The sequence below is a fragment of the Balaenoptera borealis genome (assembly GCF_965194805.1).
Source record: "Balaenoptera borealis genome assembly, chromosome: 1".
NCBI classification, from domain to species: domain Eukaryota; kingdom Metazoa; phylum Chordata; class Mammalia; order Artiodactyla; family Balaenopteridae; genus Balaenoptera; species Balaenoptera borealis.
The window spans coordinates 66341347-66365009 of record NC_138860.1 but is presented as its reverse complement, the minus strand read 5'-3'; the positions used below and the strand labels follow the sequence as shown (position 1 = coordinate 66365009).

At 51.0% G+C, this 23663-nt stretch overlaps 1 long non-coding RNA gene and 1 pseudogene across 2 annotated transcripts in view; one reads left to right on the top strand and one right to left on the bottom strand.

Annotated features, from left to right (window-relative positions):
• Positions 1 to 23663, top strand: part of LOC309613820 — a 1113403-nt gene that overhangs the window by 969565 nt on the left and 120175 nt on the right. The window lies entirely within an intron of this gene.
• The window catches only part of LOC309606807 (thimet oligopeptidase-like), a 101762-nt pseudogene continuing 79536 nt past the window's right edge, over positions 1438 to 23663 (bottom strand). Inside the window, exon 7 of the transcript in view lies at positions 1438 to 1469. The product of the transcript in view is annotated as a thimet oligopeptidase-like (transcript). The remainder of the gene's footprint in view (positions 1470 to 23663) is intronic.

Sequence of the window (23663 nt, the reverse complement as noted above, 5' to 3'; positions counted from 1 at the left end):
CAGGGAAATGAGTCTTGTGCTAATAAAGGGAACCAGGAGGTGGTTTGTGTAGAGGTTAGGGCGCGGTCTCCGGGACAGGCTGTCTGGGTTCAAACCCCGGCTCTGACACTTACTGGATATGAGACCTCAGGCATGGACCCTAGCCTCTCTGAATGTCTGTGTCCTCTTCGGTAAAATAACAACAGAACGGGCGGGCAGGCTGAGGAGAGGACAGAGCGTGGCACGGCCTGCCCGCCTGGGCCACGGGGAGAAGGTCGGGGCGCCGCCCGCGCCCTCGTTCCGCTGCCTGGCGTCCTTTGTGGAGGCAGGGCTCCCAAGGAGCTCAAAGGCCAGGGAAGGACACACGGGACGGTCCAGAGCCACCCTACCGCTCCAGTGGTGCAGCACCCTCTCTGAATTCCTACTGCCACCAAAACACATCCCTAAGGCCTTTGGGAAGAATTGCTAGGACCCAGGAAGGCGGCCCCTTGCTGTGGTCCAGACTTCAGCAGCTGCCGATGACCAGAGGGAGCCAGCCGGCCGGCCGTGAGCAGGAGGACAGGACACGGGGACAGGGACAGCCACAGCCGGGCTTCCCGCAGCTGTGCCCACCGCCAGAACCAGCTCCAGCCAGTCACAGCCCCCGAGATGCCAAACAGAGACGGGCGAGAGGCCGGCAGGAAACTGACACCCCCTCACTGGAGAGCCTGCCCGGTCGGGGTGCGGGGCACCATCCCCGTCTGAACTCACCCCACAGCTCAGCCGTCTCCCAGTGACCCAGACGCGTCACCACGGCCCCAGGGCTGATCCCCGACCAAGGTCAGAACTCCCCCCAGTGTGACGGCCCCCATGCCACTCCTGTGGTGGAAGGGACGGCAGGCAGAGACCAGGAGTAGAGTCTTTTTTATTAATGGCTGCGTTTTCAAAGAACCGTTTTGTTACCAGGAAAGCTCCCCAGGAAGGGATTGCATTAGTGCAACAAGGGGGAGCCTTGATGCCAGGCTTTCCAGACACTTCCAGGTGGAGACTTTTGGCCTAGGCCGGCCGCCGGGGACTCGGGGGCTGGGAGGACACACGGCCCCTCCCCCGCCCCGACGGGGCGCTAAGGCACCCGGCCCGCCTGGGGGGGCAAAACCCCGTGCCGTCAGCAGGCCGGCGGCTTGCAGCCCTCAACCTGCAGCCCTTTGCTCAGGAGGAAGGCGTCCTGCATGGGGTCACAACCCAGGAAGAGCTTCACCATGCCCTTGGCATCCTCGGAGCCCCCTGGCCTCAGAATGCAGCTTCTGTAGTCCATGGCAACCTGAGGAGAGGGGGCGGGGCTGCAGGAGGGTGGAGCACCCCCTTCACGGAGGGTGTGGGTGTGGCCACCTCTGCTGTGACTCAACAAAGGGCAGGGGAGCAGGGGGTTCTGGGCAGGGCCCTCAGAGCCTGGCAGGCCCAGGCGGGCGGCAAAAGCATCTAGGCCCAGGCCCAAGGACCTCCATGTTGGTCTGCACGGCAGGCCGGCCTCTCACCTTGCCACTCAGGACGCCCTCCTGCTTGAAACGAGTGTGTGGACCGTGTCCGCGGAGTACACCTCGCTGCACAGGTAGCCATAGGACTGGGTGTCGTAGCTTCCTGCCAGGTGGCCGAAGGTCGCAGGCAGGTGGGTCCCTGGGACACACGCGGAGAGGCTCCTGCCCGGCCCCCTGGCCGCTCCGTGCCCCTTCCCCAGAGCCCAGAGCTTGGGGCCTCAAAGCAGCCCTGTCTGAGTCCCCTGCCACTAGAGGGAGTATTGGCCCAACACTTCTAGAAAACGGGGACCTTGCGGGCAACTCAGTGGAGGGACACAAATCAATCTTTGCCGACTTTCTGCTGAAGCTCACGAGGGTTCACCCCTAAGCCTCTTACAGGGACAGCTGCCCGAGGCTCCGAGGGATGAGTCAGGGCTCGCCCTCCAGCACGGGGAGAGCGCGGGTTAAAGCGCTCACGAGGGAGTGAACTGCGTCTCCGCACCGACACACTCGGGCAAACCTCGTCGACGCGTTCCGTCCGGGGTATGAAGCCCTCTCCTGCCTCTTCCAGGCTCTCCAGAAAGCACGTGCAGATACGCCCAGCCCACCCTCGGACTCCGCGGGCCACAGCTGGAGGGACCAGCCCAGGAACCCAGGCAGGAAGAGGCCAGAGGTCAGCGAGCCTCGACCAGAGCCCGTCAGTCGGTCCCCCTTCACACACCACCAGAGGATCCTCTTGACCTGGGCAGTAGCCGCCAACCGACCGCTAAGGTGGGCCCGGCGTGCGCTTGGCTACCTGGCGTGGCTGGGACCCCGAGGATCTCCTGGCAGAGGCGGGCATTGTCCTAGGCCGGGTCCGAGGGCGTCTGCGTGTGCAGGGCCTGGTCCACCTTGGCCAGGACGATCTGGCGCAGGTTGAAGAGGCCTGGAGGGCGGGAGGAAGGAGACGGGGGCGCTGGCACTGTGTCCAGGCCGCGCTTTCCAGCCGGGCGGTCCGGGAGCCCCTTTCCTTTCCCTCGGCCCGGCCGCACGGGGGTTGGCCAGCCGGGACTTGATGAGCTTGTCCAGCAGCTCCTGGGGGACGGCGCTGCTCGTGCCCCGCCGAGACTGGCAGCAGCGCCAGGGCTTCACAGGGCGCGGCGCTCCCGGCCCCAGAGCCTACCCTCTGGTTCTCATCCCCGGCTGTCACCAGAGTCGCAGGCAACGTGCCCTTCTTTTCGTTTGTCTTTTTTCCGGCCCTCGACCACGCAAAGGTGTGAAGCCCTGCCACTCGCTGCCACGTGGATGCACCGTGAGAACACGGTGCTCAGCGAGAGAAGTCAGACACAGAAGGACACACAGGGTGTGACCCCACTGAGGGGAAACGTCCAGAACAGGTAGATCCACAGAGTCAGAGTGGGTTCCTGGTTGTCAGGGACAGGGGAGGGGAGGGAATGATAACTAAGGGCGTGAGGGACCTTTTTGGGGTGAGGGAAATGTTCCAGAACAGGGCAGTAGTGACGGCTGCACAGCTCAGTAAAGTGTCCCCACGCGCTCCGGTTGCAGTCTGTGAGAGCATCGCTCTCAGGACGAAGGGCTGACTGCAGGAAGACTGAACGAGCACTGGGTCCTGGGCCCAGACGCTCATCTGGGGACCCCCCCCCCACATTGGGAGGTCACTGGGACTTGCTGAGCCTCCACCGAGACTGGCAGCAGCCCCAGGGCCTCACAGGGCGTGGTGCTCCCGGCCCCAGAGCCTAATCTCTGGTTCTCATCACCGCCTGTCACCAGCCTTGCATGCAACGTTCCTTTCTTCTATTTTGTCTTTTTTAAAGGCAACTCTTGAATACCTGTATTTAACATTGCAGGGAACCAGTCCTGACTCCTTGATCTGGGACTTCCAGCCTCCAGAGTCTCGAGGACATCCACTTCCGTTGTTTACGCGCCCAGTGCGTGGGGTTTGATGATGGAAACTGACACCGAGGGCGTCTCCTCGTGCGGGGTGACATCAGCGGAAGAATCCCGTGGCGAGGGCCTGCCTGAGGACCACGGGAGAGCCCGGGCCCTCCCCGCCCCCTGCCTTCAGCCCCTCGCCCGCACCCTCCTGGGAGCGGAGCTGGTGCATCGCTTGCCAGAACTCATGGAAGTAGGTCTCCAGCTCATCATGCTGGAACAGGGAGGGCGGGTTGGGCGTAGGCTTGGTGAAGTTGGCCACCATGGCCGCGATGGCAATCTGGCGCCTCCCGTCCTGCTGCAGGCAGCCCGGCTGCAGGCCAAAGCAGGCCATGTGCCCGGACTTCCCTTCCCTGGGGAGGGACGCGGGTGAGGCCCCGCTACCACAGAGGAGCCCCGGCCCACGGCCGACAGGTTCCCCCACGCATGCACCGAGGGTAGAGGTCCAGGTAGAACTTGCTGATGGATGACCTTGCCCGAGGCCGCGTCCCGGACCGTGTAGAGCCTCACATCTTCATCTTCGTGACGCATGTTGGCGCCTTCCTCCAGGTCGAAGGTCAGCCCCAGCAGCTCCTGGGAGATGCCCAGCCGCCTGCGCGTGACCACCTGCATGGGGAAGGACTCATTGAGCAGGTACTGGTCCACGTGGTAGCGCGTCTCCTCCCCCTGGTTCATGTAGTAGCGCAGGTCCTAGACGTTGATGGGCCCGTCAAAGTGCAGGCCCCGCCTCTGGCACTCAGCCTTCTTTAGCTCCAGGATCACGGCCGCTCCTGCTCCCCGAGGGGCTTCAGCTTCTGGGCCAGCTCATCTGCGGGCGGAGGGGAGAGGCTCAGCTATGTCCCTGTGGCAGCCGCCCAGCCGCCCCCCACCCCACGCCCCTCGAGGCAGAATGAAGGGTTGGGGAAGGCGACCCCCAAGGGCTGACACAGTGGGGTCTCAGGCAGCACCACGTCCAGTCAAGGTCCACCTGACCCCCGTCCCCACTGGGACTCGGGGAGGCGGGGTTACCTAGGAAAGTGGCCACCACCTGGCTGGTCTTGGCCACGTTCATCTCCAGCACAGAGTCGGCACGCGTGCTGAATCCCAGCAGGCGGGACTTCTGAGCCTGCAGCCTTACCAGCTCCCCGAGGATCGCGCAGTTCTCCTGGAACCCAGAGACAGCCAGCGCTGGGGACCGTGGGCCACGCCCTCCCCACAGGCCCCGGGCCAGGTCTCTGTGGGTGGGAGGGCTCTCAGGCCACTGGCGGGCACAGCCAAACCCCCTCCCTCCTCCTCCTGGCCTGGATTTCTAGACACTTTGGTGCTGTCCTAACATGTGGTCTTTATGAACACAGGTCCTTTTGGAACCAGAAACGGCGTGAACCATGATGAGCTCTAAGGCCAAGGGCAGGAAGAAATGTGACCAGGCTCTCCAGGAGCCACCCAGGGGCCTCCCCGGGCTCAACAATACAAACTTGGCTGCCGTGCAGACAGCAGCTCATCCCCACGGCGCCCGAACACCCAGCCCCTGGACGGCGAGAGACCTGTTGCTGCAGGTGCCCCGTGGTTGGCTGGTGAGGCCTGGCCCCAGGCGTACGCCACCTTCTCTGGGGCCACCTCTCTGGGTCTGCGGTGGGGTTCTCCTGGGAGCCCCCAGTCACCACAGGACCAACGTGGCCTGTCTGCAGCCCAAGAAGGTGGGGACACAGGTCTGTCCCCCGTGGACATCACCCGCGAGGCCGAGCAAGCACCAGTGGTGTCTGCGGGGAAGATGAAGGGCTCATGCACAGCCCCCATCTACTGAAGATGCTAAACGGGAGAAGCACAGACTGCAGCCACATGCGGTATGGACCAAACGCAAGTGTCCTTGCAGGAACCGATGTCTGAATGTCGAGGCTGTTCCCGGGCCACAGTGAGAAGGCCCAGGCCCCACGCAAGGCACAGAGAGGGGATGGGGGGAACATCTGCGAATCTGAGCTCATCGGGCATCACCCCAGAAGGAGAGGGAGAGAGCCAGAAGGAGATACGGAGGGAGAGGGAGAGAGAGGGAGGTACAGACGTCTCTCCTTTCCCTGGGGGTTCTCTAGTGCAGCCAAGCCTGAAAACCACTGCATTTCGGGAGATGGGTCCTCGTGGAAAAGTTAAATAGTAGCTCATGGCATTATCGACACATATTAAAATGGCCCCAAATCTTGGGGAGTCAGGGAGGGGAGCTGGCGGCTGCCTCGTAAAGGAGGAGAGATTGGGCGTCAGAGGAGGTGCCTGCCTCCACCACCTCCGCCGCCGCTGCCCCCCCCCAGGGCCCCGCAGACTTCATCTCCCAGCTGTGGTCCTGGGCTGGAAGGCAGCGGGGAGGTCAGGCCGTCCCAAGCATCAACGTTGACTTCAGGGCTGATCTGAAAGGCGCCTGGTGTTTGTTGAAGCAGAAAAAAGAGAAAGCAGTGGGCAGAGGATGGGAGGGGGAGGGAGCCCCCATCAGCCCTTCTCCCTGTCTCCCTCTCTGTCTCCCTCCCTCCCTCCCTCCCTCTACCTCCCTGCCTCTCACTCTCCCTCCATCTCTCCCTCTGCCTCTCTCCCTCCCTCTCTCCCTCCCTCTCTCCCTGTCCCTCTTGCCCTGTCCTGTCCCTCTCTCCCTCCCTCCATCCCTGTCTCTCTTTCCCTGTCCCTCTCTCCCTCTCCCTCTATCCGTCCCCCCTCCCTTTCCCCGTTTCCATCTCCCTCTCTGCCTCCCTCTTTCCCTGTCCCTGTTTCCCTGCTCTGCTCTCCCTCTCCCTCTCCCTCTTTCCCTCTCCCTCTCTCCCTGTCCCCCTTTCCCTGTCCCTGTTTCCCTGTTCCGCTCTTCCTATACCTCTTTCCCTCTCCCTCTCTCCCTCTCGTGCTCCCTCTCCCTCTCCCTCTCCCTCCACCTCCTTCCCTCTCCAGAGAGGGAAGGAGGTGGAGGGAGAGGGACAGGGAGCAGGAGAGGGAGGGGGGAGAGGGAGAGAGGGATAGAGGGAGGGAGAGGGACAGGGAGCAGGAGAGGGAGGGGGAAGAGGGAGAGAGTGATAGAGGGAGGGAGGGAAAGACAAAGACATCTCTCCCTCCCTCCCTCCCTCCCTCTCTCCCTCCCTCTCTCCCTCCCTCTCTCCCTCTTCCTCGCTCCCTCTCCTCCCTCTCCCTCCGTCTCTCCATCTCCCTCACTCCCTCCCAGAGACAGAGAGACGAAGAGGCAGAGACAAGGGAGAGGGAGAGAGGGAGAGGGAGAGAGAGGGGGAGAGAGGGAGAGACGGAGAGAGGGAGAGAGAGAGAGGTCTCTTCCTCCCTTTCCCTCTCTCCTCCTTCTCTCCCTCTCTCCCACTCTCCCTCTTCCCTCTCCCTCCCTCCCCCCTCCCTCTCTCCCTCTCCCCCTCTCCCTCGTCTCTCCCTCTCCCTCCATCTCTCCCTCTCTGGGAGGGAGTGAGGGAGAGGGAGAGACAGAGGGAGGGAGAGGGTGAGACAGAGGGAGGGAGAGGGAGAGAGGAAGGGAAAGGGCGAGGGAGGGAGAGGGAAGGAGGACGAGACGTCTCTCCCTCTCCGTCTCCCTCCCCCTCCCTCTCTCCCTCTCCCTCCCTTCCTCTCCCTCTCCCTCTCCTAGAGGGAGGGAGGGAGAGGGAGAGACAGAGGGAGAGGAGAGGGGGAGTCGGAGAAGGAGGTAGGGAGAGGGAGAAGGCGAGAGGGTGCCTGCTTCCCTCTCTGTCTCCCTCCCTCCCTCCCTCCCTCTCCGTGTCCCTGTCTCCCCCCTCTCCCTCTCCCTCTGTCTCTCCCTCTCTGGGAGGGAGAGAGGGAGAGGGAGAAGGAGGGAAAGTGATGGAGGGAGGGAGAGGGAGAGAAGGAGGAGAGAGGGAGAGGGAGGGAGGAAGAGAGCTCTCCCTCTCTCCCCCCTCTCTCTCCCCCTCCCTCTCTCCCTCTCCCCCTCTCCCTTGTCTTTGCCTCTCCCTCCGTCTCTCCCTCTCTGAGAGGGAGTGAGGGAGACGGAGAGACGGAGGGAGAGGGAGAGGGAGGAGAGGGAGGGAGGGAGGGAGAGACGTTTCCTCCCTCCCTTTCCTCCCTCTTCTCCCTCTCCCTCTCCCTCTCCATCTAACTCTCCCGCTCCCTCCATCTCTCCATCTCCCTCACTCCCTCCCAGAGGGAGAGGGGAGGGAGAGAAGGAGAGGGAAAGAGGAGAGGGAAGAGGGAGAGGAAAGAGGCAGAGGGAAGAGGCAGAGAGGGAAGAGGGAGAGAGGGAGAGGGAGAGAGAGGGGGAGAGAGGGAGAGACGGAGAGAGGGAGAAAGAGAGAGGTCTCTTCCTCCCTTTCCCTCTCTCCTCCTTCTCTCCCTCTCTCCCACTCTCCCTCTTCCCTCTCCCTCTCTCCCCCCTCCCTCTCTCCCTCTCCCCCTCTCCCTCGTCTCTCCCTCTCCCTCCATCTCTCCCTCTCTGGGAGGGAGTCAGGGAGAGGGAGAGACAGAGGGAGGGAGAGGGTGAGACAGAGGGAGGGAGAGGGAGAGAGGAAGGGAAAGGGCGAGGGAGGGAGAGGGAAGGAGGGCGAGACGTCTCTCCCTCTCCGTCTCCCTTCCCCTCCCTCTCTCCCTCTCCCTCCCTTCCTCTCCCTCTCCCTCTCCTAGAGGGAGGGAGGGAGAGGGAGAGACAGAGGGAGAGGAGAGGGGGAGTCGGAGAAGGAGGTAGGGAGAGGGAGAAGGCGAGAGGGTGCCTGCTTCCCTCTCTGTCTCCCTCCCTCCCTCCCTCCCTCTCCGTGTCCCTGTCTCCCCCCTCTCCCTCTCCCTCTGTCTCTCCCTCTCTGGGAGGGAGAGAGGGAGAGGGAGAAGGAGGGAAAGTGATGGAGGGAGGGAGAGGGAGAGAGGGTGAGGGAGAGAGGGAGAGAAGGAGGAGAGAGGGAGAGGGAGGGAGGAAGAGAGCTCTCCCTCTCTCCCCCCTCTCTCTCCCCCTCCCTCTCTCCCTCTCCCCCTCTCCCTTGTCTTTGCCTCTCCCTCCGTCTCTCCCTCTCTGAGAGGGAGTGAGGGAGACGGAGAGACGGAGGGAGAGGGAAAGAGAGGAGAGGGAGGGAGGCAGAGGGAGGGAGGGAGGGAGAGACGTCTCCTCCCTCCCTCTCCTCCCTCTTCTCCCTCTCCCTCTCCCTCTCCCTCCAACTCTCCCGCTCCCTCCATCTCTCCATCTCCCTCACTCCCTCCCAGAGGGAGAGACGGAGGGAGAGGCAGAGACAGGGGAGAGGGAGAGAGGAAGAGGGAGAGAGAGGGGGGAGAGAGGGAGAGGGAGAGAGGGGGAGGGAGAGAAGGAGAGGGAAAGAGGAGAGGGAAGAGGGAGAGGAAAGAGGCAGAGGAAAGAGGCAGAGGGAAGAGGGAGAGGAAGAGGGAAGAGGGAGAGAGGAGAGAGGGAGATAGGGAGAGGAAAGAGAGAGGGAGAGGGAGGGAGAGGGAGAGAGGGAGGGAGAGAGGAAGAGACAGAGGGAGAGCGAGAGAGGGAGTGGGAAAGAGGTAGAGGGAGAGCGGAACAGGGAAAGAGGTACAGGGAGAGAGGGAGGCAGCGAGGGAGGAGAGGAAGCAGGGAGAAAAGAGAGAAAGAACACACCGTCTACATTTCTGTCAAATGACACCGGGGATCCTTACACAACCAGGAGAAAGTAACACAGGGAGGCTCTTTCTCAGCTGGAACTGGAACTGCAGACGGGGCCAAACACCACCAGGCTGGCCACACGTGTCCAGCCGCCGCTCCAGCCCCGTCAGCCGTGAGTCCGGTCACCAGGGCTCTGAGTGTCTGCTCCAGGGAGCTGGGGTTCACCCTCTCACCCGGGAGGCCGGGCCAAGAGAGCAGGGCCCCGGGCTGGACACATAGGGGAAAACGCATCCCCACAGGACAGCTTGTGCGAGCAGATTCAGCTACCAGATTCTAGAGGCCCGGGACCACCCTGTGGCCCGTGAAACCCAGGAGCCACGAGGGTCTTGCAACGTGATTCCTGTCCGTTGGACTGTAAAGTTTATGTAGGGAATCTTGGAAACAGTGGTAACAAGGCTGAATTGGAACGAGCTTTAGGCTATTATGGACCACTCTGAAGTGTGTGGGGTGCTAAAAACCCTCCCGGCTTCGCTCTCGTTGAATGTGAAGATCCCCGAGATGCAGCCGATGCTGTCCGAGAACTAGATGGGAGAACACTATGTGGCTGCCGAGTAAGAGTGGACCTGTCGAATGGGGAAAAGAGAAGTCGAAATCGTGACCGCCTCCTTCTTGGGGTCGTCGCCCTCGAGATGATTATGGGAGGAGGAGTCCTCCACCTCCCGCACATCTCCAAGATGGAGAGCCTTCTCCGTCAGCCAGAGCAGGTCCCTTTCTAGATATAGGAGAAGAGAGAGATCCCTGTCCCAAGAGAGAAATCACAAGCCGTCCTGATCTTTCTCTAGGTCTCCTAGCCGATCTAGGTCAGATGAAAGGAAATAGAAGACCACTTTGCAAGAGGAGTGGTGTACAGGCAATAACTTCATTTGGCAGGAGTATGTACAGAAAATTCAAGTTTTGTTTGAGACTTCCGAAGCTTGGTGCACTTTTTAAATGTTTTAGTTGTTCACATTTGTTTGTCTCTTGGGACAGTGACACATAAAGGTGTCATTCTCTATGGTTTGAAATGGGTCCTGGGAGGCATGTAATATGAAGAATTGTTACCTTACAATGTTCCCTTAAGCAAAATTGAACTTGCTTTGAATTTTTGGTCTTGCCTAGACTGATAATAAAACTCTAACTCCTGCCCACCTAAAGTGTGATGTTTACTATTATGGAAACAACACTGGCAAACATTGAAAAGACTTTCTGTAGCTGGGATATGGTATGCAGCTGTAGTTAAGCAAGCAGTCTTTAAAAGGTGCTGTGAACCCAAGCCAGCAGGTAAAAATGAAAGCCGCACCCTTACCCTAGATTAGAGGTTTAAAAATTCCACTAGTCTTCACACCGGACAAGAGATTGTCCAGGGAGTTTAAAATCTAAGAAGTTTCAAGGAAGTTAGTTTACCTTTGAGTTAGGTCATACGTCCCCTCTGTGATTGCTGTACATGAATACATAGCTCTTTGTAATATTTTTTGGAAATTTGAGATTATCAAGATACCAATGTCCTGCCAGATTAAGAGTATATTGTAGAGCTGAACTTTGAGTTACTGTGCAATTTTTTTTTTCAGGCTGTCATTTGTAATATGTTTTGTGAGAATCCTTGGGATTAACGTTTTGGTTGCAAAAGAAAAAAAGAAAAGAAAAGAATCCGCCTGCCAATGCAGGGGACACAGGTTCAAGCCCTGGTCCGGGAAGATCCCAGGTGCCGCAGATCAACTAAGCCCGTGGGCCACAACTACTGAGCCTGCACTCTAGATCCTGGGAGCCAGAACTACTGAGCCCCCGTGCCACAACTACAGAAGCCCACACGCAACGAAGACCCAACGCAGCAAGAAAAAAAAGACGATACTGGCCAGGTGATCAAGGGTAAAATCGTTTGTCATAAGTCCCGTTGATGGTGTGTATCCTTGATGTGACCTGAGGAGAATGGCATTTTTATCTCTGTCTGGGTCTTCCGCCCCAAACCCCATAACTCCAGACCAACCATAAGAAAACATCAGAAAACAAACAGACTAACAAATTGAGGGACAAAACACCTGACCAGTCCTCCTCAAAACTTTCAAGGTATCAAAACCCAGCGACGTCTGAGAAATGTCACAGCCCAGAGGAGACTGGGACAGAAAAAGGATGTTAGGGGAACACTAGGGAAATTCTAATAAAGTGTGGACTTTAGTTAATAACAATGTATCCATCTTGGTTCCTTAGTTGGATAAACATGTCACACTAAGGTACTAATGAGTTGGAAATAGGGGTACTGGGTCAGGGTCCACGGCACTCTGTACACTCTGTACAGATCTTTGCAACTTTTTTGTAACTCTAAGCTCTTGTAAAATTAAGCGAGTACTGAACAGAGCTAAGAATGTTATTTCCCTGATTTGAACATGCCTGAGTTTCTTTTCATGGTCACATTTTTGCTATTTGGATGTGTCTTGGAATCAGTAGCAAAGGAGAGTTGCCAGCCCCTGGGAAGATGTGGGTGGTTCGCAGGTGGCTTGCTCTGGAGCTGAAGACCACGGTGGGAAGTCTGCAGCCTCGGGCTGCACTTAGAAACATGGGAGGGGATGGGCCAGCTCAGTTAGGGATGGAACCTATAAATAAAACTTTTTTCTTTTCCGTTATGGCTTATCACAGGATACTGAATATAGTTCCCTGTGCTAGACAGTAGGACGTTGTAGTTTATCCATCCTATATTTAATAGTTTGCATCTGCTAACCCCAAACTCCCAATCCAACCCTCCCTCACTGTTTCTCCCCCTTGGCAACCACAAGTCTGTTCTCTATGTCTGTGAGTCTGTTTTTGTTTTGTAGACGCGTTCATTTGTGTCGTATTTTAGATTTCACATATAAGTGAGATCATATGATATTTGTCTTTCTCTTCTGACTTACTTCACTTAGTATGATAATCTCTAGGTCCATCCACGTTGCTGCAAATAGCATTATTTCATTCTTTTTATGGCTGAATAATATTCCATTGTATATATGTACCACATCTTCTTTATCCATTCATCCATCAGTGGACATTTAGGTAGCTTCCATGTCTTGGCTACTGTAAATAGTGCTGCAATGAACGTTGGGGTGCATGTATCTTTCTTTCTTTCTTCTTTCCTTCTTCCTTTCTTCCTTTCTTTCTTTCTCTCTCTCTCTCTTTCTCTTTCTTTCTTTCTTTCTTTCTCTCTCTTTCTTTCTTTCTTTCTTTTTTCTTTCTTCTTTTATTGTCACACGGCATGTGAGATCTTAGTTCCCTGACCAGAGATGGAACCCACGCCCCCTGCACTGGAAGCATGGATTCTTAACCACTGGACCACCAGGGAAATGCCAGGGGTGTATGTATAGTTTTGAATTAGAGTTTTCTCCGGATCTATGCCCGGGAGTGGAATTGTGGGACCCTATGGCAGCTGTATCTGTTCCTGCACGCCTCACATCAACCACCTGCACTCCAATCCTTGCTCTCAACGTCATCTTCGGGGAACCCAACCTGCGACAGGGACCTTGACAAGAAGAAATGGCTCAGGGAAAAGCTACCTGCACGGGGAGGAGATAGAGACCATCGCCCCTGGGGTGCGGAGGGGAGAGTGGGTGCAGAGGTTTGTCATTTCACCCCCGATACTCATCTCAGCCCTCGTGGCTGCCCCACTCTAGGTCACCTCGGGATACAGAGGTGACCCGGTTAGAGTCCCTGCCTGTGCAGGAATCGGGGCACCAGCGGGTCTGAATAATACTAGTGCAGGGTCTCCCCCGTGGCACTGGGGTTATTCGGGGCGGGTCATCCTCTGCTGAGGGCCCCTCCTGGGCACTGTGTGGGGTTTAGCAGCATCCCTGGCCTCACCCATTTGATTCCAGGGGCCCTCCCTCCCAGTTGTGACAACCACAGATTTTCCCCACACATCACGGAAGAACTGGGTGAGGCGGGGGCAGGATGGCTCTGGGCGAGGACAGCTGTGTTGAAGCAACCAGCCTGGCCCAGGGCAAGGTCTGCCCCAATCCCGTCAGCGCCTGCATTTAGAACTGCCCCTTTCCTCTCCCACCTCCCCTGCCCTGCAGTGGTCTCCGAGACATCATCCCCATGTAATAAATCACACCTTCTCAGTTTACTGTTTGCTGCCCTCGCTAGAACGTGAGCTCTTTGAGGACAGGGATGCTGTTATGTCCCCAGCACCTAGAAGAGTGTCTGCTGTGTAGTAGATGCTTCATAAATACTTGCTGAATAAAGGAGTTGAATAAAGGGATGAGTGGATGAATGAATGAAGGTTACAATGGAAGGAGGGGGGAGATTCCCTTTCTGGCTCTCGGGGGTTGGGAGATCAAGTGAAAGATCTGTCCTAAATAGGCTGACCAGCCTTCTGGGGTTCCCCGGGACTGAGAGTTTCCCCAGAGTTCCAGCGCTCAAACCTGAGCGGTCCTGGGCAAACTGGGGGCGGGTGTTGGTCACCCTATCTAAACACAGTAACAATTCCAGCTGCAATAGCAATGGCCAATGACCTCTACGGTCTTATTGACCATGCACAGTTCTCTACCTGGCGGGGAAGGGTGGGCCGGGATTGGAATTCTGGTGATCCAGGGCGGGTGAGGGCACACCCCGGGCTTGTGGAGGGGAGTCCAGGAAGGTTCTGGAGGAAGTGACAGTGACACAGGAGGGAGGGAGGAGTCTAAGGAAGAACATCCCACATGACAACCTGTGCCAATGGCCCTGGGCCCAAGGTCACACCTGACCAGGGCTTGCTTTTTTTTTTTTTCTAATTTACTTTTCCCCACATGGATATGCAATTGTCCTAATGCCATTTATTGAAAACTCCTTAATTTCCCCACTTTCTATCATATCAAGTTCTCATATATCTGTTTCTGGACCTTTTTTCTATACCATAGAGCTATACGTCCCATCCTTGCACCACTAGGGCTGTTTCATCACTATAACTTTATTTATTCATTTTGTTTTGGCCGTGCTGTGTGGCATGTGGGATCTTATGTCCCTGACCAGGGATCGAACCCGCGTCCCCTGCAGTGGAAGCTCGGAGTCTTAATCACTGGACCTCCAGGGAAGTCCCCAGGGCTTGCTTTGACATCCATGGAATGGTGGCAGGTGGGCACGGGGAGCAGCTGTCTGTGAGCCATCCTGGGTAGAAATGCAGGGTGGAGGGGAGGACAGATGGAGCTGGAGGGGAAGAAGCGGAGGAGGGAGGGAGGAAGGGAGGGAGGCCGGGCGAGAGACAGACAGAGAGTTTCCGGAGACAATAGCTCTGGCCGTGTCCTAGGGCATGAAAGCTGAAAATAGCTCCTAGTGCCGGGAGCCTTGGAGCCGGAGCCTGGGAGCCAGGGTGACTGGCTCTCCTCCCTGGTGTGCGTGTGTTGCGGGGGGGGGTGGGTGGCTCTGGGCTTCTCAGGCTGGGAATGGGGTGCACAGAGCAGGAACGGAGCAGGGACCCTTCTCTCTGGAACCTCGTGGGCCATCCTCAGCTCACAAAGCTGAGCCACTCCTTGCCCTACGAGTGGGGGGCTTATCCTCCCTGTCCCCTGGATCATACCCCCTCACACACAACTTCCCCGTGTGTGTTCCCAGCAACCAAGAGAATCTGTTTTTAAAAGATTTGGGGGAGGGGGGTAACCATACAAACAAGAGCAGAATGGATACTTTTTCAGGATATGAATGGCTCTGTGTAAGCCCACCCCCAGGGTAACCACAGTCCTGACCTCTAACACTCTTGACGAGTCAGCCTTGGTCTGGGCTTGCGGACCCACGGAAGCTTCCTCATTCCCTCCTTCAGGTCCCGACTCTCCCTCGGCGTCTTTGTGAGAAGCACCCGGGGAAGTGGGACTGCTAGGCTGTACTGCTGCTAGAACTCCACCTGGGCTCCACCAGGCTCCAGCCCCCCGCCCTGTCCACCTAACTGACCCTGAGGCACCTCAACTGGTAGGAGCAGCATCACCTTCCCTCCTGGGACTCGTGATACTTAAGGGAGACACCGAAAGACAAGCCTTTGGCTCCCTGGCTGGCAAAGAGCAGGTACTCAATTGTCATAAGTGTCCGTATCAGTGAGGGTTCTCCAGACAAACAGAATCCATATGGGGTGTGTGTGTATATACACACACACGTACATATGTACAAGCATACAAAAATATACAGCTGTGTACATATGCAGTATGCGTACACACATATACACACATAGTATATACAATACACACATACATATATACACACATATAAAATGCAGTTTGTATATATACAGTATGTATACACACATATACACACAATATAGACAATACACACATACATATACACTATACATACACACATATAAAATGCATAGTTGGTATGTATACAGTATGTACACATACGTATAACATATGCAATATACACACCTAGGTACATATATAGCATACGTATATACACACATACAAAGATATTTAGGTGTGCATATAGACAGTATACATACATACACATATAATATATGCAATACATACACGTACATACATATAGACACACATATACACCTACATATAAAAGCATATAGCATAAAAATATATATGTACTGTATATAGAAATTCATCGTATATATACATACATATATCATATATATAAGATATATACACATACATATATACAATGTGTACACACACACACCTATATGTAAATATGCGCATGTACATACACATATAAATTCATACGCAAGTGTGTATATAATAGTATATTCATATATACATATAATACCTAGAAACATATTGGGGGGGAGGTGTCACGGTACGTCAAGGGCGGGAGTCGAACCCACCACCCCAGGCCCCGAGGGGTCTCCCCGGGTCTCCACTTCGGGCCGGTGGGTGTGGCCGGGGGGTGGGGCAGCTGAAGACGTGCGTGCGTGCTTGCGTGCGTACGTGCGTGCGTACGTGCGTACGTGCGTGCGTGGGGGCGGGTCCACGGGGCGGGAGGCGCTCGCTGCGAGTGAGTGGTTCAGCCGGGCCCCGGCTCATTGTGCTTGCCTCACGCCGGCCCCAGTTGGCAGCAGCGCTGGAGGCCCCGGGCCTGTGACCACAAAAAGGGAGCCGGGGGCCGGACGGGAGCAGGCCGGCGGCGGCGGCGGCGGCGGCGCCGGCTGAGGCCCAGGCCAGGCTCCCTCCCCTCAGCCTCCCGCCCGCCCGCCCGCCTGTCCCGCCCCCGCCGGCGGCGCCCCGCCCCTCCCCCAACCGCCAGACTAGCCTGGTGCGGGGGCCGCGCGCGAAAACGTGGGCGAGAAGCTGAGGCTGGAGTCGCCCGTGGTGGCCGAGCCCGCCGTCTACCCATGGCTGCTGCTGGTCTACGTGAGTGCCGCCCGTCCCCTCTTCCCGGACCTCCACCTCTCTTCCCCCACGGCGCGCGCTGAGCCCACCGAGTAACGGAGCGACTCGAGTCGCCAGACCCTCTTTGGAGCCCCCCTTCCCGCCCTGCCTGGTTCTCCGCGGCTGTTTGCAGCCCCCGCGCGCAGGGTGGGCAGAGGGGAGCCGGAGCCGGCCGGGGGCACAGACTCGGCAGCGGGGACCCCGCGCTTCCGAGGGGCGCCCGAGCCGGTCTGCCGTTGGCCCTGTAGGGCTGGGGACCCAGGTCCGCCCCCCCGCCCCCCGGCCTGGACTGCCGGCGGGCTTGCCCTTCCATACTTTATGATCTGACACGTCGGGTTTCTTTTTCCTGGCCAGCTTTACCATTACCTGACCAGCTTTCCCAGCATCCCCTGATAATGTGTTAGATATTCAAGTTTTAGGGCCCGGTCCCAGCCCTATGGAATCAGCAACTCTGGTGGGGCTCAGTGATCTCTGTTACAACAGGCCCTCCAGATGATTTTTATTCACCTTAAAGTTTGAAAATATCTGCATTGTCAGCTGGCCGAAGCGTCCACCAGCAGGTGAAGGGGAGTGGCGCCTGGAAAAGATAGGGACTAGCCAAGGTAAGTACAGTAGCATTTGCCATGGTAGTAATGGAGAATGCCTTTTCTCCACTGGTTGGCACAGACTAGTATCTGGGAGCAGTGGCAGGGTTATTTAGGATGCTTTACATTGCAGTGTAGAGTGACCGCTGTCCTGGTTTGCCAGGGACTTCCCCTGTGTGAGCACTTAAAATCTCATCCTGGCAAACCCCTTAGCCTTGGGTTTGATAAACTTAGGGAATAACATGAAATTTAGGGGAAACATGATCTAGGTTTTGGGCAAGTCACAAGTGCTAATTAAAGCTAAGCAAGTATGGACAACATCTAGCCTTCTTTACCCCTTTGCGGGGAGGTAAATCTTGATTGGGTGAGAGGACTTATTGTTAAGAGATCTTTGTAGAAACATCCCCTTCTGCTTAGTCCGCTGGTTCTCCGTTCTGGCTAGACATTGGCATCGTCTGAGGAGAGTTAAAAGGATTGTATTGGTCTAGCATGACCAACCGTCGGTGTGAGGGTTTTTAAAAAGTGCTTCAGAGGATTCTAATGTGCAGCCAAATTTAGGTGCCACTGCTTAAGCTTTTGAACCGCTGCTACGTATTTTCACCTCATCTTGCTGTGAGAATATCCAACTGTAGTTGAGGTTTGTTGTTTTTCTTTTTCTTTTTTTAACTGTCTTATTATAAGATTTACTGTCTTAAATAAGATTGAATGGACAGAAAATCCTGCTAGTCCATCTGGTATAGCTGGATACCCAGAGTAATATCGTTAAGATATGTACCATTTAAGTATTGTGACTGGCCTTTTAAAAATTAACATATGCATTAAATTAGTATTGATAGTATAGATCTCTTTCGAAGTTGTCATGTTGGGGAGCTATACCTCTAATCTGCTGCCATTGCTAAATATCTGGACACCTCTTACTAGGAATTGCTTTTAAAAATCTTTAGGGATTAAAACCAAGATTGCTGTATTATTTGTACTGGGACCACAAAAACCTCACAGAGTTCCCCCGCTGTACCTTCTACCCCCATCTCTAACCCTTGGCAACTTCTAATCTGTTCTCCATCTCCACAGTTTTGTTATTTTAAGAATAATATGTAAACATAATCATGAATTACTTAATCTTCGGAGATTGGCTTTTAAAAACTTTTCCCTCGGCATCATTCCCTTGAAGTTCATTTCAATTTTTGCATATATTAATAATTTGTTCCTTGTTGTTGCTCGGTAGTATTCTATCATAAGATTTTATCACAATCTGTTTCAACATTCACCCATTGAAAGACATTTGGGGAGTTGCCAGTTTGTGGCTATTAGAAATAAAACTGCTATGAACATTTATGTGTAAGTTTCTGTGGGAACTTCATTAAGTTTTTGTTTCTTTTGGATAAATGCTCAAGAGTACAATTACTGCATTGTAGGGTGAATCTACTTTTAGGATTAAAAGAGACTGTCAAGCTGTTTCTCAGAGTGGCTAAACCATTTTATTTTCCCACCAGTGATGTGATATAATTTTTCTACTTACTCGCTAGCATTTGATGTTGTCACTATACTTTAATTTTAGTTATTCTCTGATATCTCATTATGGTCTTAATTTGCATTTCCCTGATGGCTAACGATGTTGAACATCTTTTCATGTGCTTCTTTGCCATGTGTTTATTCTCTTCCATGAAATGTCTGTTCCTGTCTTCTGCCTATTCTCTAGTTGGATTTTTTTAAGTTGTTTGGAGAGTTCTTTGTATATTATAGATACAAGTCATTTGTCTCCTATGGGATTTTCAAATATGTTTTCCCACTGTGTAATTTGAGTTTTCATCCACTTAAAAGGATCTTCTATGAAGCATTTTTAACTCATTTTGATGAGATCCAATTGATCAGTTTTTGCTTTTATTGATCATACTTTCGGTGTCAAGTCTAAGAATTATTCACCTAGTTCTAGATGCCAAAGATTTTCTCCTATTTTTTTTTTCTAAAAATGTCCTGCTTTTACATTTAAGATTATGATCCACTTTGATTTAATTTTTGTGTAAGATGTGTAAGGTTTAGGTTAAGGTTCATTGTTTGTTTGTTTGTTTTTGTCGAGGGATGTCCAACTGTTTCAGTACCATTTTTTGAAAAGTCTATTCTTCCTTGATAGCTTTTGCACTGCTGTCAAAACCAAGTTAAATGTATTTGTGTCAGTCTATTGCTGGGTTCTCTGTTCCATTCCATTGATCTATGTATCTACCCTCCATCATTACTGCGAAATCTTGAAATTGGGTAGATTAATTCCTCCCATTTTAATCTTCCTTTACAAATTGTTTTAGCTATTCTTCAGCCTCTTCCTACCATATAAATCTTAGAATAAGCTTGTCTACATCCACAAAAACCTTGAGGGCATTTTAAGAGTAATTGTGTTAAGCCTCTTAACTTGGGGAGAATTGACAGCTTTATTATGTTGTGTTTTCTAATCCATGAACAAGGTATGTCTCCCTATTTGTTTGGGACTTTTAAAATTTTCTTCATCAGCATTTTGTAATTTTCAGTATAGAGGTCCTATAAATGTCTTATTGGGCTTCTATTTAAGTATTTATTTAGGTCAGTTGTAAATGGCATCACATATTTTTATTTAAGCTTCTACACATTTGTTATTAATATATAATTTGATAAAATTGTGTGGATCTTGTACTCTAAAACATTTACAAACTAATATTATTTCTCAAGCTTTTTGTGGATTCCTTGGTATTTTCTCCATTTAGATTATCATCTCATCTTCAGATACAGACAGTTTTAGTTTTCCTTATTCAATATAATAGGATATATTACTATTCAACATTCAGGAGGATATATTCCTTCCTATTCAACATAGTAGGAATAGTTCTTTCATCTTTTAAATAAACTTTTTAAAAATTTAACTTTTAAATGTATCTGTTTATTTATTTTTGCTTTATTTTCTTACTAGAACCTCCAGTAATATATTTAATAAAAGTGGTGAGAGCAGATATCGGTGCCTTGTTTCTGATCTTACAGAGAAAGCGTTCAGTCTTTCACAGTTAAATATAATGTCGGTATAGGTTGTTTGTAGATCATCTTTATGAGTTTCAGTATGTTCCTTTTCTACTCCTAGTTTGCTTGGAGTTTCTTTTCTTCTCTTTTTAAAATCATGAATGGGATTGGATTTTGTCAAATGCTTTCTCTGCATTAATGATTAGGATCACATGACTTTTCCCCCTTAATCTATTGGATATGGTAGATTACATTGTTTGATTTTCAAATATTTAACCAACTTTGCATAACTGGAATAAATACCACTTGGTCATGGTATATTATTCTTTTTATATATTTCTGGAGTTAATTTGCTCATATTTGGCTGAGGATTTTTACAGCCAATTTCATAAAAAATACTGGCCTGTAGTTTTCTTCTTTCTATACTATCCCAGTCTGGTTTTGGTATCAAGGTAATACTGGCTTCATAAAATTAATTAGGAACTGTTCCCTCTACTTCTGTTTCTTATCAAGTCATGTAAAATTGGTGTTAATTCTTTAAGTCTTGGGTAAAAGTGAAACATCTAAGCCTGAATATTTCTTTTGGGAGTTTTTAAATGAAAAATCAGTGTTTCTCATAGTTACAGGAAAATTGAGATTGTCTCTTTCATCTTGGCTGAGTTTTGGTAGTTTTGGGTGTAGACGCATTGGTCCATTTCATCCACATTTTTGAATTTATAGTGTAGACTTGTTCATAATAACTTGTCCCTTATTAACCTGCAGGATATGTCATGGTATCCCTGGTTGCATTTCTGATATCTGTGATTTGTGCCATCTCTCTTTTTATCTTGATCAGTCTTGCTACATCTTTCTTGATGAGATTGTTTATTTTGAAGAACCAGCCTTTTGTTTCATTGATTTCCTCCCCCCCCCCATTTTCCTGTTTTCAGTTTCATGGATTTTTGTTTCATCTTTATTATTTCCTTCTTTCTGCTTGTTTAGTGTTTTTTCCTCTTCCGTTTTTACTATTTTAATATAGAAAATTAGACTATTTCTTTGAAATATTTTCTTTCCCAATTTAGTGCTATAAACTTCCCTTTCAGCATTGCTTTCACTTCATTCCACAAACGTTGATCTGTTATATCTCCATTTTCTTTTATTCTATGCATTTAAAAATTTTTCCTTGACTTTTTACCCATGAGTTATTTGGAATTGTGATGTTTAGTTTTCATGTGATTGAAGATTTTCCTGTTGTCTTTCTGTTATTGATTTCTAGTCTGGTTCCATTATGGCTAGAGAACATACTCTCTATGATTTTAATTCTTTTAAATCTGCTAATGTTTTTTTTTTATCACCCAGTGTATGGTATATGAGTGAATGTTCCATGGACACTTGAATATGTATTCTGCTTTTATTGAGTGTGTTCTTTAAATGTCAGTTATATCCTGTTGATTGATGATGTTTTCAGTTCTTCCATACCCTTGCTGATTTTTGTCTCTGGGAGTTCTATAAATTGCTGTGTTGAAGTCTCAAATAATAATTGTGGATTTGAAATTCTCTCCTTTTACCTTTTTCAGTGTTTGCTTCATGTGTTTTGAAGTTCTGTTGTTTGGTGCACACACATTTAGTATCACTAGGTCATCTAGGTGGATTATTCCTGTTATCTTTATGTAATGACCCTCTTTGCCCCTAATAATTTCCTTTGCTCTGAAATCTACTTTATCTGATATTAATATAGCCATTCCTGCTTTTTCTGATGAATGTTCACATGATATACCTTTTTCATCCTTTTACTTTGAACTACCTATATCATGATGTTTAAAGTAAGCTTCTTATAGACAGTATAGAGTTGGATCATGCTTGTGATTTTTTCATCTACTCTTCCAATCTCTGTCTTTGACTTGGTTATTTAGATCATTTACAGTTAATGTAATTATTGCTATGTTAAAGATTAGGTCTACCATTTTATTTTTTGTTTTGTCTTTTACCTTAGTTTCTCAATCCTGTGTTTCTCTCATTTTGCCTTCTTGTGGGTTACTTAAACATTTTTTGGTAAGTCCATTTTAATCTAATTTATTTATAATCATTTGTGTATACTGTTTGTATAGTTTTCTTAGTGGTTGCTTTTGGCCTTACACTATACATATGTAACTTATCATAGCCTACTGGAATCTGTCTTTTATTACTTCAAGTGAAGTTTCAAGATTTTACTTCCATTTAGGTCTCTTAATAGTCCCCAGTTTTAAAGTATGATTTTCTGTAGTATTTCCTTTATATACATTGAGAACCACATCAGACGGTGTCATAATTTTTGTTTGACCATCATAGGGAATTTAAGAAACTCATGAGACTAATGATAGTCTCTTATATTTATCCCACTTGTTTTCACCCATTCCATTGTTCGCCTTTTCTTTCTGAAGTTGCCAGTCTTCTGTTATTGTTTTTTATGTTTTCATAACAGTAGGTGATATCTGGGCTTTCCAGTGCCATTGGATATGAGTTTCAGGAAACACTGAGCCTGGCTCACTTAATGCTACTGAGTTGGAGGGTTTGTATACGTTGGGCCTGTTGGCACAGCAGATGCTAGCAGATTAGACTAATGCTGATGGGACTAGTGCCACAGGAGGATGCATTCCCATTCAGGCTATGCTGCTGCTACAGTAGATCAAATCCCCCTCTACCCCAAGTGTGGGGCAGTGACCTGCTGCTGTCACTGCTTCTTTATTAGGCTGCTTTCGCCTCAGGTGTGTGGTGGGATCCCTTGGAAGCTGCTGCTGCTGTGAATCACAGGGTTAAATTCATTTTAGAAATACTTAAATATAAATATATAGCCTGGCTCTTGTAGGACCTCTGTATTTGTTTTTTATTGCTTTCATACGAATTACCGCAAATTGAGTGACTCAAAACATCGTAAATTTATTACCTTACAAGTCTGACATTGGTCTCAGTTGAGTAAAGTAAAAGTGTTGGCAGGATCGACAGATGAATGGATAAAGCTGTGGCACATATATACAATGGACTATTACTCAGCCATAAAAAGAAATGAAATTGAGTTATTTGTAGTGAGGTGGATTGACCTAGAGACTGTCATACAGAGTGAAGTAAGTCAGAAAGAGAAAAACAAATACCGTATGCTAACACATATATATGGAATCTAAAAAAAAAGAAAAAAATGGTTATGAAGAACCTAGGGGCAGGACAGGAATAAAGACTCAGCCATAGAGAATGGACTTGAGGACACAGGGAGGGGGAAGGGTAATCTGGGATGAAGTCAGAGAGTGGCATGGACATATATACACTACCAAATGTAAACTAGATAGCTATTGGGAAGCAGCCACAAAGCACAGGGAGTGGAATCCTGCAGTGTTTGCTGATGGTCATTTGACTGGTGTGAGCTGAAACCTTTTTGACGTTGAATTTGCATGTGGCTAATAATTCCTTATACTGAGCTTTAGGCATGTCCTTTTTTTTCTTTTCCCTTTTTTTTTAAAGAGTGACTACAACTTCCCTCTTCATATTGACGTCTTGAATAATTTGTCATGTGTTGAATTTCCTTGCCTATTCCCTACCCCAGGGCATTTTTTGAGGGCAGGCGTCATTTACAGCCCAGCAGTCCTTGTGACTATTAAGCTACCATTAGCACTGGGTTTAAAGCTGCTGTTGTGGGAAAGAGCCACAAGGTGGCAGCATTATTTCGTTCTCAACTCTTGTTACTAGGGCAACAGAGTCTTCCTGGAGGTAGCGTTCCAAGGTTGTAAATTAGAGTGGAATGTGCTGGGACAAGCCCCCAGAAGTTTATGTCTCCTTACTTATGTTTGTTTTTTAAATT